The sequence below is a fragment of the Sinohyriopsis cumingii genome, chromosome 2, assembly GCF_028554795.1.
Source record: "Sinohyriopsis cumingii isolate HCF-2022 chromosome 2, ASM2855479v2, whole genome shotgun sequence".
Lineage (NCBI taxonomy): Eukaryota > Metazoa > Mollusca > Bivalvia > Unionida > Unionidae > Sinohyriopsis > Sinohyriopsis cumingii.
The window spans coordinates 5023969-5042469 of NC_142962.1; the positions used below are offsets into that span (position 1 = coordinate 5023969).

The 18501-nt window shown below is 36.1% G+C and overlaps 1 long non-coding RNA gene across 4 annotated transcripts; it reads left to right on the plus strand.

The window, feature by feature from the left end:
• The first annotated feature begins 223 nt into the window (after positions 1-223).
• LOC149804267 (uncharacterized) lies at positions 224-12264 on the plus strand. Of its 4 annotated transcripts, XR_016415298.1 has the most exons (3): positions 224-393; positions 9209-9434; positions 12021-12264. It is a non-coding gene; the product is annotated as an uncharacterized LOC149804267 (long non-coding RNA). The 4 variants fall into 4 exon arrangements; XR_016415300.1 differs by lacking the exon at positions 9209-9434; XR_016415301.1 differs by lacking the exons at positions 9209-9434; positions 12021-12264 and adding an exon at positions 5149-7717.
• The last annotated feature ends 6237 nt before the right edge of the window (positions 12265-18501 follow it).

The window sequence follows — 18501 nt, forward strand, 5'->3', positions numbered from 1 at the left end:
TGCCTCTTGCAACTATTTTAACGACTATAAAAATAACGAGACACGTTAATAATTAAAGACAGAATAAAGGTCGTAGCCATCGTTATAATAAATAATGTGTGTATGGTATGTCCATGTTAGCATCATCACTATCATCATTATTTTCAATACCAAGATAGAATGTCATTGGTAGTTTTACAGAATGAAAAATGTAGAGTTATTTCCCTTGCTTTGCTTACCTTAGTTGCATGATGACACGGCTGCGTCTCGTGTGATGTGCATGTGCGGTGGTATGATACAGTGGAACGAATGTCATGGTAGAAGATAATATGCAGATAACGCTACATTGACACATTATACACGTCTGTCACATATATTGTCTCGACTTCAAGCTGACGGAATAAAGGCTGTTTGGTAAGTAGACTTAATTTTATGACAGTCTGTAGAGTAAAGTCTAACGGAATCATGTGAACTATAAGGTCTTGTGTCAGCAGTAGCTTCCTACGATATCGTGGATTCGCTGGTATCGCGGTATTCGATGGTTTTGGTATTTTTCTGCATAGCGCCACCTTTTGTGTACTTATTCTTTATACACTACATGACCATAGGTTACTGGTTCTTCATCACCAGTTGATTTCAGAAAAATCACTAGTCCGAGTTTGCTCTGACCCTTGCCACCCCATTTTTTGATATTTGGACATTTAATGAACAAATGAATGACGACTATCACTGTTTGCAAAAATGGTCGTACCCCATATTCTCAAAGAGAATCTATCTCTTTTTAATAATGATATCGCTGTTAAATCTGTTAACCATTTTATCGTTTGATAGTGATAATGGTAGTGTTGTTATGCAAGAGTTAGTCCTACCTGAAAGACCTGACGTTGATATTTTATGTTTTGGGCGTCAGGTCTTACAAACAAAATCAAAATGTGCTATGTCTTACATGTAGGACTATGCAAGAGTCAGATCACATGATTACCATATTGGTCAAGAGATAGAATAAGTGGTGGAGTATGAGTCAGAATGTGAAGGATGTTAATGTGCTTGTTTTCTGGGGACATTCAGAAATGATAGGCATTGACTTTAAAGCATTGTTGGAACACAGTATGTGGTCGATATATACTTTCGTATCTTGATTGGCCCAGTCTCACCAACAGTCCTTGACCTGCAGTGTAAGAAATATCACGTTCTTTATGTTTTTGTGCTGTCTTTCTGCCTTAAATACATGCATGTTCGGATGTTGACTAACATCGGAACAAGTGATCATATTTTCAAAAATATCTCACATACTTGACAGCACACAATGAAGCTTTTCCACAAATAAAGTCATATTGATTAAGCTTTACTTACTCTGACGTCTTTTTTAAAATGCAAATTCTCATATATGCAAATGGACATATTTTCAAGTTCAGTTGACATACATTTTGGTTGATCGAAATGCGATGGAAGCCAGGAATGCCGAAGTTGGTTATGAGGATGATAAATATCTTGGATGAAACAAATCTAATTACTATCTTCAATATTGGCATATATTTTTTCGTTTAAATTTAAAGAAAGATTCTTCAATCTAAGCTGATTTCAGCATTCTTGGCTTCCATAGCATTCCAGCCAGCTGAACGAAACATGAAAATAATGCACCATTACTACTGTCTGATTTTGATTCCATCAGGGTAAAGTCAGCAAAATAATTGTAAGTAGTTAGATTGAAATGTGTGGGAAAATGTCATTATGGGCTGCCAGGTGTGTGAGGTATTTCAGAAAATGTTTAGACAGCACAAAAACAAAAATATGTGATACAGCTTACATTATAGGACTATGATAATCCTGATGCCACCCCCCAGTCACAGGTGGTTACAGATCTACTCTTTAATTCTCTCAGAAGTTTCTGTTGTTGGAGGGAATAGGTGGTAGTATTGTGGCCACGGAACTATTGTCCATTTTTCATGTTGATTTACACTTTGCGAAACATATACATCATGTTCCAAACATTAGGACAAGTATATGCCATCACAAAAAATATTTTTTCGGTATTACCTCTTGATCAGAGTAACACTCTTTGCATAACCTGGAATCTACATGGTGTCTTTTTATTGATTGTTTCCTGCTATCATCTGATTTAAACTGGAAATTAAAAATTTATTGTAATATAGAGCAAAGAACAACAAATAGACATACGTAATATGAAGGTCACTGTCTTTATCTACTTGCGTGTATTTGCCAATTGTTAACTCCAAGACCCATGATTCCAGTATACTCCATTATACTGTAGGCCTGCTCATGCCACCCAGTCTACTTCATCAACTTCAACATCATTGCTAGGCAGATGTAGTTAAGATCTATCCGACATCGCATTCTAATCTTTCAATATAATGTATTATGTTTATATGCTGTTTTTCCATATTTTTCAGGGGAATGTGGTCACATTCCATAAACAGTGTAAATTTACACATGAGACTCTCAAATATTAAATCTTGGTATAAATGTTTTTGCATGTCATGCTAAAATGTTATTCTCAACATTTGGACATTAAATCATAACAATTTTGGGCGTATTCATATTTCAAACTGAAATATGAAGAGCTAGAGAAGAAAATATCATTTCTGACACTTTTCCATATATTAAAGACATAATCCTATACTTGGACTTTTACTTCTGATCTAATTTTTCCAACAAATAAAACTTTTGACACAAGCAAATGGATGTGTTTTTAAGTTCCATTAACCTACTGTTCAGTTGGCTTGAATGCAATTGAAGCTGGAAATGCTGATAGCAGATTAGCAAAATGAATACAGATATATTAATATTGAAGAAAGTGTTCAGATAGCTTTGTTTCATTAAAGATCCGTATCATCCTTTCAACTGAATTTGGCATTCATGGCCCATCCATGTAACTGAATTTGGCATTCATGGCCCATCTATGTAACTGAATTTGGCATTCATGGCCCATCCATGTAACTGAATTTGGCATCCATGGCCCATCCATGTAACTGAATTTGGCATTCATGGCCCATCCATGTAACTGAATTTGGCATTCATGGCCCATCCATGTAATTGAATTTGGCATCCATGGCCCATCCATGTAACTGAATTTGGCATTCATGACCCATCCATTTGTTATTTCCTATTACATTTGATGCTTCAAGCAGGACTCCACATTTCCATCTCTAACCCAGTAATTAATCTGAAGCTGACAGGTATGTGCCTCAGAAAGGTAGGGAGAAATTCTAATGGGTAGGACTGGGCATGTTGGCTTGGATAGCTTAGGTCAGGCTTGGGCAAATTTCCTCCAGTGTGTGGGCCAGATAGGTAATTTTTAAAGCAACAGCCAGTGATGAAAATTGGAGGATAAAACCAGATCCAGTCAGTGGGCCGTATTTAGCCCACCTCTGACTTAGGTGGTAGTTAATTTGGTGGTGGTGGGGGTAGTGTGATCCTAAATTAGAACCTAGAGCTGGCCTTGTATTTTCCATTTGCCACTACAAGCAGGATTTCACAGCTGTACCTGAAACCAGACTTGGGAGGGTGTAGTAAAGTGGAAATTCAATGCTGAGACACAGGTAGACCTCACAACCCTCAGTACATTGTATAATGGGTAGGATTATTCATGTCGCCTTGGATAGCAGTGGTAGCGAGCCCCTCTAGAGTTAGGGAGGTTTCCCTGTTACAATTATTTACAGATTAACTTGTCAGTTGTGTGTGAAGAATACAGAGGCCATAATAATGCCATTTTCTAACAAAATAAGGTCCTTAACTTGTCATTTCACGATGGATAGAAACAGTTTTCACCTTAACCAATGACAGATCACTTCAAAAGAAGCGGAATACAACAAACTGTCTTACAGTACAAAAGCATTCATGGTGTGACTAACATATAATAATATAGGCAGATGCATAGATGAAAATATTAGATAGATTTATACAGCAAACTCGTGCATTTAGTATGGTAGAAACAAACAGAAAATCAAATGTGTGGTTATTTTAGAAGATATATTCATCAGTTTTATTTATAATGTATGTTTTAAGAACTACATACATTTAAGTAATTTATAACACTTAGGTCTTTAATTTTGCAGCCTAAAGTCCCTGAGCCAGTTGCTTACATTTTTTGCCTGTCATTTTGCTCTTTTGTTAAGCAAAAGCATGTTGCTAAAACCAGTTCTATAAAGATTTTTTCACACATTCAAACTTAGGGGTCAATCATCTAATTTTTCCTTAGATCATATGCCATCTGAGTCACTGTCTTAAGATCACCAAGTCAACCTACATGCCAAACATATAGGATAAAAAGCCAGCCTCCTCCCATTTTATTATTTAAAATTTATGAATCCTGTTAACTTTGCAGTTTATGAAAATTTATTTATAAATAAATGGAATCCAGATTTATATAAATAGTAGCATGTCTTACTCTTGAATGCAACCAGTTTTAGTGAACCAGCTGATAACAGAATAGCAAATCTATTTAATGAGATAAGGATATATTGTGTAGAAAAGCCTGTTGTACATAGAGATCAATAGACATTTTCCAAAAGGTAACCTTAAGCATTATTGTTAATATATTGAAAAGATAACAAGCAATGAGTGAAATTAAATGTTGGCAAACTCAGTTAAATTAGGCAGTGTGGTGTGCAATAGCAGCAAATGGAATGTTTTAGGAATTCCGAATTTATATTGTGGAGTTGGGTTACTAAAATCAGTATATAAATTTCACTTTCAAATGTTATGTATATTTAATTTGCATTGTATGTTTGTTAGTTTTCTTAAACTTTTTATTATTTCATTATATGCTATTGTAATGTAATATTGTATGTTGGACTTGACCTCATCCAAAATCAAGTTTATTTTCTACTTGACCTGAGTTTTTTTTTAAAAATATATTCTGTAAACAGCTAACACATAGCTAACATATTCTCTGTTTATATGGGCTTAATATCAGGATCATTAATAATGGAAGTAAACATGTTTATTTGGGTCTGGGTCTTGGTTTTTGGAATTCCCCTACAATTTACCTGGCATACCTGACATAGTCCAGGTTATGTATTATAATTTTAGTCCAGGTTATATATTATAATTTTAATAACATACTTTCTAATTATAACTAACATTTTATTTTGTTAACATGAAGAAGTATTTAGAAGATTATTTTCAGTTAGGTAATATTTTTTTCAGACAATGCTAATTGTGACCTGGGGTCAAGTAGAGGACTATATAATCTCGTCACTGGATGGATTATTCTTTCATTCGCGCTATAAGATCTTGAGGCACAATAAATTGTATTGTGTTGTGTCCTGTTTTCTATTTGGGCTGGAGTTTATTTCTTAAGATTATTTCATTCAGTGAATTTATTGTCTGGAAATACAGTGTGCTCATAACAAGTGGTATTCTTGGAAAGAGACATTCACTGGGATTTATAGTGAATTTAAACCTGGAATTATATTACTGTGTTTCAACAAAAGACTGTTGGTACAAGAACATGATACAGGCCACCACAGGCACAGCAGTCTTTTCTTTTCTTTATACGATTATCAAATAACTCAAGATCTGTTTCTTATTTTAATAGTTTCGAATTTACAAAATCTGCAGCATTCAAGTAGCTTCTTAATTTTCATTCTTATTTATCAGTCAACAGTCTGTCATGACTTCCTTTTCTGGTTGTAGTCTTTTCTTCAGCTGTAGTTCATTTTAAGCTCTACTGGTCCTATACCACAAGAGCTGAAGGGATGATACGGAATTATATTACTGTGTTTCAACGTAAGACTGTTGGTACAAATATACGATACAGGCCGCCACGGGCACATCAACACCAGCGTTGGCTTAATTTGGATTTCCACTAAAGTTTATTCAAAACTTTTATTATTAGGACTTGTGTGGGTAATTCTAGTACTATTTTGGGATTTAATTCGCAATACCTAAATTCTTTTTTTTTTCTTTTCATTTTCACTTTGTGTTCTTGAGAAATGAATTATTTGCTTAATTTTACAAAGCTTGTTGCTTTTCATTCTTTTATGTTACTTTATTTAAAAGCATAGACTCGTAATACACATTACAAATCTCTGATTACTCATTGCCATTACTGTATAATATTGCATTTAACTTAACAAACAACAAAATATATCTAGATGCCTTTTAGACAAATTGTAATAGCTTTAATATCCCACAACCACATGATTGGACAAGAAAAATTTAGCCACAGCTTTTCCCACATCTGGTGTTAATCTAAGAGCCTGTTACAAATATGGCCTCAGGTGTGTTTTGTGCAGCCTGATTACAAGTTTTATAATTATCAGTTTGCTCAATTAACACAAGAGCAATAGGTTGGATATATTTCTTTCTATGAAAGAGCAGCGGACTAACATGTGTCTATCTGCATCGGAGTGTTAGATCATACATATCTTGATTGGCCAAGTACAAAATAGAAAATATTTTTCTGAGTCTCAATATCCTGTGTAAAACACTGTAAAAGTGATCAGATATTTATTGTTTCGTGAACGAGGATTTGACGCAGACTAAGACATTACAAGAAGATTTTAACAATACGATTCAAGTAGAGACGCTGAGATAAAAACGCTGTTATGTTAATGATGATGGTATATTTTTGATACAGAGTGATATGGTGATGAAACTGTCATGTATAGAAGGCTAAAATAAAAGAACTTACTAAAGTCATCAGATTTGTTTAGAATATGATGTAAATTCCGACATGGTAGCAACAGAAGTGGACAAACCACCTGTAATAATTCATCAACAGACAGACAGAAAAATGCACAGTAAGACTAAAAGTATTATATAGACAAACCTACGGTACCTGACCAGGACAATACAGACCTTTCGTATTTAATGTAATAAATTATGAAACAAATATTAAGTCATTTTGTTACTGCACAGTTGCAAAGAAGTCAATTATTGCAAGAATAAATAAAATGGCAGCATCGGCTATCAATTGTCCTGACAGATATTATTACACCGCCAATGATACCAGGTAATGCTACTCTTACAAATAATTTTATATACGTCTTTATTGAATTTATCATATTTGCTGTCGTTGACTCCAAGACCACAGGGCTCCTTCGTGCTTTCTGTTAATCCATTTATAAATTTTTTTGTGGATCAGTCAGGAGTTGTTGGAACTCTGAAAACAGTAGCATCTGTTTCACATTTTCCTTTGAACGGTCATTTTAAACTTTCACTTCATGGTAATGTTGCTTTAATTTTTAACTCTAGTCTTATTAATATTTTCACTAAAGTTACTTTCTATATCTGTTTAGTGGCCAACTAATTGTGGTCTTTTACTTTCATAACTTTGTAATCATTTATTCAGTATTGGATTTAGCCGTATTTTGTTCTTCAGCAGCATCGTTTTATTTCTTTATATTATTGTCAAGTAACTCAAGAACTGTTTCCTTTCTATTTTTGAATTTACAAATTCAACAGAATTCAAATAGCTTCTAAATTCTCCTTCTTCTTGATAAGTTAACAGTCTGTCATCACTTCCTTTTCTGGTCATAGCTCTACTGGTCATATACCACAAGAGCTTAAGGGATGGTCTGTTGCCTGTCGTCCGTCCAACCATTAGCACAAGATTGTTATCACTTCTGCATCTAACATTTACACACATATTCAACCCATGGTCTAGTTCAGGAGTTCTCTAACTGGTATGCGGACCACTGATGGTCTGCGAGCTCCATTCAGGAGGTCTGCTCAAGAGTTGCGGAACAATCGAGAATTCGAAAAACGTGCCCATCCATCGCGCTATAAAGGAAAGAATACAGATATTAAAATATAAGTTGGGTACTTTTATTTGTAAAGCAAAAAAATGTTAATTTTTTAAAAAATATTTAGCGTTTTATGCAAAGCGCTTTAGAGTATTTAGCTAACGGTACAATCAACATTAGGAAAGATCATTAAGTGGTCCGCCGAAAACATGTTCAAGAGTTCAACGAAAAATAAATTTGAGAGCCACTAATCTGGTTGGTCTTAATTTTTTTTTTTTATAGCTCTGCTCAGATTTCCAATATGGCCATTACATCAGGCATTTTTAATATCTTGTTATCGGTACTATCCAGCATGGGGTTTTCAGTCGAAGACTTCTGATTATATTTGGATGGTCCTAAATCAGAATTTAGCTGATCTGACATCCAATATGACCAACATTGCATCCATCGTGAAAAGTTTGGTCCTAAATGACAATAGTTCCTATCTGAGAGTCCAGTACAACGGCCATGTTGAAAATCTTTATATTACTACTCATCCTGCACTGATGGTCATATTCCCGTGGGTTTTCTCATTCTTCAGATATCTGGATTCACCATTTAGAAATAATTTGCAAAATTCGAAACAACTATGGAGTGGAACCAAGTTTCAGTGGTAACTGGCCAAAATTGGTAAGCCACTGTATTAGGCCAGCAACTAGCTAATCTGGTGTGTCCCAGTTGGCTAGTATGTGACTACACTCAATATTCCGTTGTGTCCCAATTGGTTAGTGTGTGACTACACTCAATAATCCGGTGCGTCCCAGATGGTTTATGTGTGACTACACTCAATAATTCGGTGTGTCCCAGTTGGTTAGAGTGTGACTAAACTCAACCCTCGAAAGTTGTATCCATGAGTAACTTATGACAACTCGCTTGCCAAAGAATGAAAAAATGCCAGCGGAGGGAGGGGGGGGGGACTACGACAGCTGTCAACATCGAATATGTAATAGGTTCAGGTCAGGGGCGTATTAACCATTAAGCAGACTAAGCACGTGCTTAGGGCACCAGGGCCAAAGGGGGCACCACAAAGTTGAGAAAAGGGTGAAAAGAAAAAAAAAAAAAAAACGAAATGAAGATTTGTAAAAACAAATTGATAAAACTAGTGCAAATTGATCATAATATTCTGTTTCTTGATCATGGTGCACCCTAGGGTTTTCTTCCCAGGTGTACGTGGAAAGGAGGGGGGCACGAGTGAGCCTTGATCCGCCCCTGGTTCAGGTAAACATAAAAAACTAACATTACATATTTGTCTTTGTTTAAATAATACTAAATGCTTCGGTTTTACTGCTTCTTTTTTAACATACAGTATTTATTTTAAAAAATTGTTTGCCTAACCTATAAATCAGCCACAGCAAGCTTGCGCTTATGTCCGCCCTCGTGACGTTTGCCTGGAGCCGTGAAGTACTAATTATTTAGAATTTTTTTAAAATAGCTATATTAAATATCTCTGGAAATAATAATTAATAATCCAAACACAGGATACCCAGCGAAGTGGAGGACGAATAAAAGACAATGTGAACACAAAATAGAAAAGAACGAACTTAAAAAGAAGCATGCGGAAACTAACACAGCACGTGATGTCTGAGCGGGACAGTGTGCTTGCTGCTGACGCAGTCGACTCTTCTGAATCTGAACTGATCCAAATATTGCCGAGTTACTTCGGTACAGATGCGCAGCTGACAATAGGCCGAAAGGGGTGGGCATGTATGCGCCGAATATGCCTTTATGCATGCCTCTCATTTTATTATGCGTCAATGCACGCATTCAAGACGTATAAGTACATTATTATTGTTATTCTAATTGTATCTTCTCGGCAATCACGACTCGCGACTAAACCGAAAACGCTAGTCAAATTGATTGCCAGTAAATACAATATTTTTTAAGTACCAAACTGAAGTTACGAGCTCCGAAACGTGCGATTTTCGCGAATTTTATATTTTTGGACAAGTGCGTGCACATGTGAAAACCGGTGAAAATAGCTACATGTACCATATTTTCAACTCTATGGTGCATCCCTTCTTGAATTACAGAACGGTGGTAGATGCAAAAGTCTGTTTTTACTTACCATTAACTCGATTCAACTTTAGGAATCCTGTTCCATGCAAGAATTAGATATTGTCTCCTTCACTGCACATACAGCGTATACATGCGACTCTATTTTCGAAATAGGTAAACTATGCGGCACACACGTCAACGCCGAAATATGATTGGCTCAAATGGTTATACTTATTATCACATGAGCTCGGACTTGTCACAGATTAAAAATTTGCGAAAATCGCACGTTTCGTAGCCCGTAACTTAAGTTTGGAACAACGCAGAAAAGTCAATGATGGCTTGATGGATAGAAAAATATCTCAGGAGCAAAGCAAGCCATATAATATGGAAGCGTGCCTTTAAAGACGGAAATAGCAGAAGAAAATCGAGGGTCATGGGTGGAACGAAGTATTTGGAAGTTCCGTACCTTCTCTCTTATATATTATGATAGAGAGGGTCCTATGTCAGAACGGGTAATGGGGGTAATCTACGTTTTTTTTGTCACTCTGTATGCTATTTTTCTTTAGATTATTTTGTTTTCTTTCTCAACATCAAGCTCGCGTCGAATACCTGTGGGAAAAAAAACACACACACACACAGAACAAAACAAGTGTTTTAAACTTAGATCGATGTGTATCAAAAGGTAAAGTACCCAACTATATGTTGCACACCCTCATTCACTTAAAACAGGTAAGGGCTAATGCAGTGACTGCCAAGTTACATTGATAGCTGTCTCAGCTATTGAGAATGTAGCGAATGGTGAGTGCAACAGACTTCCGGGTACTGGTTTAATCGGAAGAAGATACAAGTCTTAGCTTGATGAATCATTTCCCACGGAATACATTAATTGTAATGGATGATACGGCGATGAATTGCAAAACTTTTCAAACTGAACCTTTGCAGATTTCGAGAAATTTAGATCGCGTTTCCTGCTTTTTGGTCCGAATACATTCTGACATGCGTGTAGAATTAACGTGCTGGACTCGCGACCAAAAGAGTGCGGGTTCAAATTCTGCCATTAGATCAGCCTGGGCCGACTTCCTTAGTATATCCTTGGGCAAGGCACTTTACTCAGATTTTCTTGGCACTATATAAACTAATTGTGTTGCTGTGCCTTAAAACATAGTTGCAGTTGTCTGGATGCTACAAGACGGCTTGCTGTATGCTTTAGAACCCACCGATACACTGTGCACGTGTGATGCTATGCTTACATGCTTACCGATAGCCCTATAAAATTAATCTATTCAGTAAACACGATGTCACTAAGTCAAACCCCAATTACTCAAATGATGCCTGTATTTACCTGTTTTGGGGTGTTGAATTAAGATAACTCAGGATAATTACTCAGTGAGCTGTTATCTTTTGTACTTAGCTTGCTGAACTGTGTGTACGTGATCTTTGATACCGGTTTCGTCTTCCACTCATATAGTCACTCACATAGTCACGTGATTGACTAGCGATAACGGAGTCTATTGGTTGTTATATATATATATATATATATATATATATATATATATATATATCAATTAGTCATTTCCGATACCTATTTATTTTTCTTAAAAAAAGTTACATATTACATTTTAAGTTAGGCACACTATTCCGACTCCGATAGCGTGATTTGTCCAAAGAAAGCGTGTTATGTCCACAAACAACGAGTGTAAAAATGAAGGACTATGCTCAGCTCTGAATGGAAGACTTTTATTTCCTTCAGTGGAAATTACTAGATGGGATGGTAAGTTTTCCATATTGCTAAAAACTGTTTTAGACTTTTAACTAGGTTACCAGCAGATAAGATAGGAGTAGAGTGGTGCAGTGTCTCGGACAATAAAATGTTTTTGATTTTACAGTAATGGTTGTAGTTGTGATTGCTGTTGTTCTTATTATTTTCCAAAAATGTTACGAGGAATGAAAATTTGTATATATCGACGAGTTTCTCTTATATTTTCATTGTAGGCTCTGACCCATAGTTTGATCTGTAAACCTTAATTTATGTAAGTGCTGTCAAATTAATTTGTCCTTTCTCGTTTTTGTCTATCCAACTAAGAGATTGAACCATTTTTATCTTCCATATTTTACCTGTTTTTAAACATTTAAATAAAATGCGTTGAATTGTTCCTTCTTCCTTCATTTATAGTGTAAATAATTCTCCAACAATAAACAACTATTTTCAGTTTGAATGTGCTAGAAATCAGGTAGTTTTTTATATATATCTTTTTCTGCATTTATTAATACAGTTTATGTTCCGTTTATTTTCAGACCGTGAAAGGTCATTCTCTATGATGAAAGAAATCAAGAGTGTTAAGGAACAGGTTGATGCAGAGGGTGCTGAGTTACCTTGTCAACTGGAACAGAAGTATTTTGCCTAAAGAACTTGAATTTTAATCTGGCAAAAACTTATGTGGGGTAGTGAAGAAATGAACGGTATCATTTAATTTCAAAGGCAACAGAGTTTGAAATCAAATCACTTTATAACTTAGGAAAATAAAGGATACTGTGTAAATATTTGTACTTTTAAAAATTTCATTGATGTTAATTTTCTCATTTTGATGATGGCAACGCGCTTTTTCTAAACATTTTATGACGCTAACGCCGCATACCCCGCTGCTATCAAATGTTTTTGAGATATTTTCATCTGTCAGCCTATCAGTCCAAGAGTGGTCTTCATCTGGTTTGTCCATTTGGACCAGGGGTCTCACACAGGCGGCCAAGCCGTATCTTGTGGCCCGCAAAATGATTGGCGTCACAAGATGTCATGAGAGATAACAAAGGTGGTGCAGCCCTTGGGCCATCGAAAATGCCCTCGTGCGCCCTCGGGGTAGATAGAGTATGAGACCCCTGATTTAGACCATCGTTGGATAGAATTAATTTCGTTTTCTTGCTGTCATTGATAGTAGCGTTTACCTCACCTTGCTACATACATGTTTGAATTAAACCCCAATAGAGTTTATAAGGCAGAACGAAACATTATAAACTCTATGTAATTCGTACTATAGACACAGTCATGTGTCAGAATTCAGCTCCCATTGGAGTATGTATGTATGTATGTATGTATGTATGTATGACTCAAAACTAACACGCAGTGGACTTTCGTACTTACACATAAATTGATACGGGCTACCTCTGTTTTCTACAACCATATCATCATCGTTTACTGTGTTATATTCAACCGTATCGTCGTCTACTATGTGTTATCTACAACCTTATCATCATCGTTTACTGTATGTTGAGTAAGCATAAACATTATTGCTTTAAACTTTAAAATATCCATGTTTTATTTTTGGATGTTGATATATTATACAATTATTCAATTTAGCCTCTTTATAGATGCTACAATATCGAGTAAATACATTGTCGAGTTGCCAGACGCATTGTATTGTAGCGTGTTAACACTTCAGTCTGCTGGGGGCGATGCAGTTAGGTTCACAAGTGAACTTGCTTGTCGATGCATGCTTCAAGAACCGTTCGATATTTAAATAATGTTTGTAGTGGACGGTCCAAAATCAGAATCATATCTAAATAACTTTTACCTACTGATAATATTACAGATTTATTAGGTTATGGTCGTCTTTAAAGTAATAAAACTGATGCATGTGGTAAATATAGTATACTCTAAATTTAAACATAAATAAGTGCCTTTGTTTTTATATCGGAACTTCATGGCTGCGTGAAATATTACACGCTGTCACCATATTTCTTTAAATAAAAGTGATTACAAATCGCTGGCGATCACATCCCAATGGGGTCAGAAACAAGTCCTTATTAAGGGGTGAAGTGGGTACAGTAATTTAATTTCGGCCTTTTACACCTTCTCGTGTTTGTATAATGGTTTGGTTACTTTGTGATCTCCAGTATTTTGAAAACTGGCTATTCTGTAAAACATCATTAAACAATATTGAGTTGCATGGTGTATATTACTAACAGCATAGAGGCTTTTATAAATTGCGCTTTGTTAATTTGATCAAAAGTATTAAAGTATTAGCTTTTTTGTGTGGCAAGGATGGAATAGCATGCAGTTAACAATTACAGCTGTGAATCGTCTGATTGGTCGCAGTAAGATACTCATCTGGACGGCTATACCATACCGCAGTCTATATCGTACAGTTAGCAAGTGATAAAACAATAATGTGGCACCGGACTGATTATAAGATGTATATCACGATACAGACCCCTTCATTGTCCGTTTGTCTGTGCATGTACTATCTGTCAGTGTTTTGCATATTCTGCATATGGTTTTGTTACTCATTGTGCAAGACTTTACACTTATTTTATCGATGAACTCCTTTCAGACGGAAGCCTTACATACATCTGAAAGGTCCGCGTTTAAGATAATATCTACAATTTTGATCTTAGTAAAGCATTGTAGGAGTGAAACTTTATCCGTGTTGACATTAAATCGAGAGAAAAAAATCATAACTGAATTCGTAATGGTACAAAAAATCATAACTGAATTCGTATTATTACCAAAAAAAAAATGTTCCACACAATGATGTTTACTAGCGAGAGAAAATATTTAAAAAAGCGCTGAAATTGGTTTTGTAGATACAAAAGTCGCCGTTATGAGCGAATCTCACTTTGCTTATAAATTTGGAGACAACCCCTCAAACGATCATAGTTTTGAAACGTACCCTTTCACGGCCTAGCGGTTATCGTTGATCCAATAAGTTTTTGAAACACCTTATCAGTGTTCAAACGCACGACTGAACATTCCCTGGGGCCATAGTACTCTAGACCGAGTGAGGACCTTTGAGGAGGGCACAACAACATACCTTTATATGTGACCATAATTGGAGTGTCATCCGAACTTTCGCGCCCCGCTTTATATTGTTTCACATTTATGTTGTTTGTTTTTGCTCGTTTTTTTTCTTCTCCTTTTATATTGACATTTAAAATGTCATGATTCTGCAGATTCCTTTTAATACCACCTAGTGCAGTGTTTTGGGTAACGCACGTAAAAGTTGAGAAGTCATGACAACAGGTTTATAACTTCTGTATTTATCGATAAAAATTCTCTCTCTCTCTCTACACGCACACACACACTCACACACAGAGGAAGAAAAATGTACGTGTGTGCAGACGCTGAAAATATTACGTCAAAATACAGAACTCAGTAGTAGATACAATGTTTGACTGGAGTATTCTACAGATTGTTGAAGTTCATAACATTATCCACTTTTTCTTTTAACTCAAACGTGTACGTTTTATTTTACAGATTCGTTAAACGCTTTAGTGAAAAGGTCACCAAACTTGTCGTTTCTAAAGACAACATCTTTTGAAATCAGAATATTTGGTATATAATTCTTAATCCATGCAGTAGATGAGTTCCAAAACTTTTCAGTCGCTGGACGCTCATAAAATAGATGTTCGACATTTTCAACTTCTTGTTTACAAAATGTACACGTGTCGTCATTTATGAATTTTTTTAAAAATGATTTGCTACAGTGGTTCTGTGCGTGAATTTAAACTTAAATGCAATTAAGTTCTATCTTTGTTGCACTTTTCAGAATTTAGTGATTATTTTCCAGATTTGTTGACCTAATCATCTTGTCAGTGCCTACTGTTTTCCAGGCTTTTTACATACAGAGTGATGGAGGTGGGATGGATGACCTCCTTAGGGTTCTTTGGTCATCGTTATCTGGAGATGATCGACCACGCTGGTGTGGCCCGGATCGAGTAAACAATAAAATAAAATATGAAATGAATAACAGAGATCTGAGCAGGGATACAGAATAGACTAACACGAGCCCCCGTTTGTAAAATATAACAATCAATTACATAAACAAAATGAAATAAAACGTGACATTTGAATGATTCACTTTCATTTAGAGATAGTTACAACATGTATGCTAAATTCACTAAGCCGTTCTGTTTCACGGACTTCATCATATAATCGAGTGACGATTCGAACTCAAATTGCCGGTATGTCAGCATCAACTTGTTGCTTCCGGTCTTTTATGAATCCCTGTTCTCTCTCTCTCTCTCTCTCTCTCTCTCTCTCTCTGTTCCTCTAGCCTCTTAGGGTCATTCACCGTCTTAATTGTAGACTGCGTCTTTTCCACTGTGCAGTACATATATGAAACTATTTTCCATTGTGCCTTCCCGAGCCCTCACTCGTCTATCATCAGAGAATTCCATTTCCCAGAATCAAGAAGTTCTTGCTTTGTCAAAGAAACATGAACTGCCTAAAACTTCGTTGTGTGATACTTAAAAACATGAAATTTCATCTGGGGAACACACCCCATCGTTTAGCTTAGCCAATCAGGATTTCTTTCTCAAACATACTTCCATCGAAGTCAGAATAATTTTCTCTAGATGTCTCTTAATGTCTGTTATGGAAAATATCATTTTATGAGACCTGTTCGAAATGACCCAAGATTTCCCATAATGTTTGCTGACTTGTCCCCACTCTGTCATTTTCCGCTATTTGTCCTGACATTGGCATATCTGTCGGACCGTTATCCCAGCGGGAATTTAAAGCGATCCTATCCCATACGTCAGTGTTAATGGCTGCGTGTCATGCTGACCACGACAAAATGTACTAAGAAAGTTTCTTTAAAAAAAAAATGTGCACCTTTACACATATTTTACAGTATTATTTGTAAGAGTAAACTTTTTCAGAATTACATGCGTAAGACTGTTTCCGTTGTTAATATACTCATTTGTCTTTTCCATTGACCAGTTATTGTTATTTTAAATAATTGAGAAATATTCAATGAAATCATTAGTGCCAGCCCTTTTAAGTAATGCATCAAAATTTAATAATGATCCTCTGTTATCAAAACAATGTTTTGACACGTTTTATTCGCATCACCGCAATTTCGTATTAAAACGAAAGTTGTTAATATCAGCAAAATTTAGAATATTTTGAGACTAGCAGTCTTCCAATGCCAAGTCAAGGATGGCAACTTGACAAAATGTATAACTAATTCATTTACTAATATCTTCGGGGGCCTCGAGTGGCCTAGTGTTCGAAAGCGCTCACCGTTACGGATCATTGCCATCTCACCTCTGTCTGCATGGGTTCGAGTCTCGTGAGTCGCTGGTTCTTTCCGGGATTTCCCGGGTTCTTCCTGCTCCATTTATACTGGCCTCCATGTATAGCCTATCTTGTGCTGAAGAAACCCGCGTTAAACCCTTCAACAACAACAACAACTACTATCTTTTAATTTTTTCTTCCCTAACTTTAATATCCGGACGCCTCCAAATTTTCATAGAACTTTTTTTGTAACTATATTCTTCCGATGTCCGTCTTCGATTTTAATAAGGTGTTTAATCCATGTTATCTTTCTGCATTGAATAAAAGAGTGAACATAAACCATGCATATACCACCGTCTGTAGATGGGATATAAGTATGTCTTTCGGTTTTACCTCTACAAGTAAGCATACATGTCAAAATATCTTAAATGGTGTGGGAAAAGTAAGAGGAAAATAAATGTAACGACAATTCCGTTGGCATTGGGTGGGTTGGTGGGCTGTAAGACAACAACAACAAAAATCAAATTTGAAATAACTTGCAAAAATAATATTGCCCCGATAAATCTCAAACAAACCCAGTTCCGTTATATTTCTCGAAAACAAAATCTATATCCCGGATAAAAATAAGTTGCTGTTTGTTTCTCTCCGCCTGTAGGTGGTAATACAGGTCATACGTAGAATATATGTTGATAGTTGACATTCTCACAACCTCAGCTATTTGCGAAACAGGGATTGACCGAAACGTTACGAACACTGGAACTGCTATTGTTATTCCTGACCTCTGAGTCAACCCTACAGGGGGCGCTCTACATATCTTATAAGTTTCTGAGAGAGTGACAGGTGTAAGGCGAAGTTGTTTGCATTTGCAACATACTTAGTAGTGAGTCTGTTGACATACCTGTTTAAATACTTTTAAAAGCGATTATCGAGTTGTGTTCGATTGCCGGACGATCATTGTTCCTTGCAAAATCATTATATAACCGCCGCCACCCCCAACCCTCACCCCACCCCGGAAATACATCACTAAAATCGACGTTAAAGTACGTGGACATTTTTAGACGATGCCAACTAACAGGCTTGAGCCAGTCTAAACCGGACTGTATGTCATGTCTTAGGAGGTCACCACAAAAACACAGAGTATCGAGAAAAAAAAAAAATTGGTGGCTCCCCGATGGTAACGATTGTTGACCAACCGTTTTGGGGTTCGGGGAGGGGTATATTCATGGTCATTTTTTTCATTCATAATTATCAACCAGTATGATGGGTATAATTAGCCTGGTTCTTTTTTTTTTCTACAAATAAGAGGAAGAATTTTTCAGGGCACGTTCTTTTTTAAATCTGTTTGGGAGCCGAAATTCGTTTTTTTAATGAAAATCACCGACGTTTTGCCTCCACCTCCCCATCCCAGTTAATTTATTGATCCCTTAAACCTGACTTCCGCTCCCCTCCCCAATAAAAAAAAAATACATTTTACACATGCACCAGTGAACTGTTGCCATCGCAAACGTCCATAGCAATCGATCATTTGTGTCTGAAGTTTTGCGACTACAGTTAGGTGATGAGCAACTTTAGAATAACTACGTTAGTTCAATGTTTACGAGCATGAAGTAACATTAATTAATATCAGTAACGGTGTATGGTTTTTTTTTTTTTTTTTTTTTTTTTTTTTTAATGTAACTTTAAAAATTTGAGTCATATCGCTATATCGCTGTGTGGCAGTTTTTAATGATGTATAGCACTGGGGCATCGTGCCTCAGACATGTA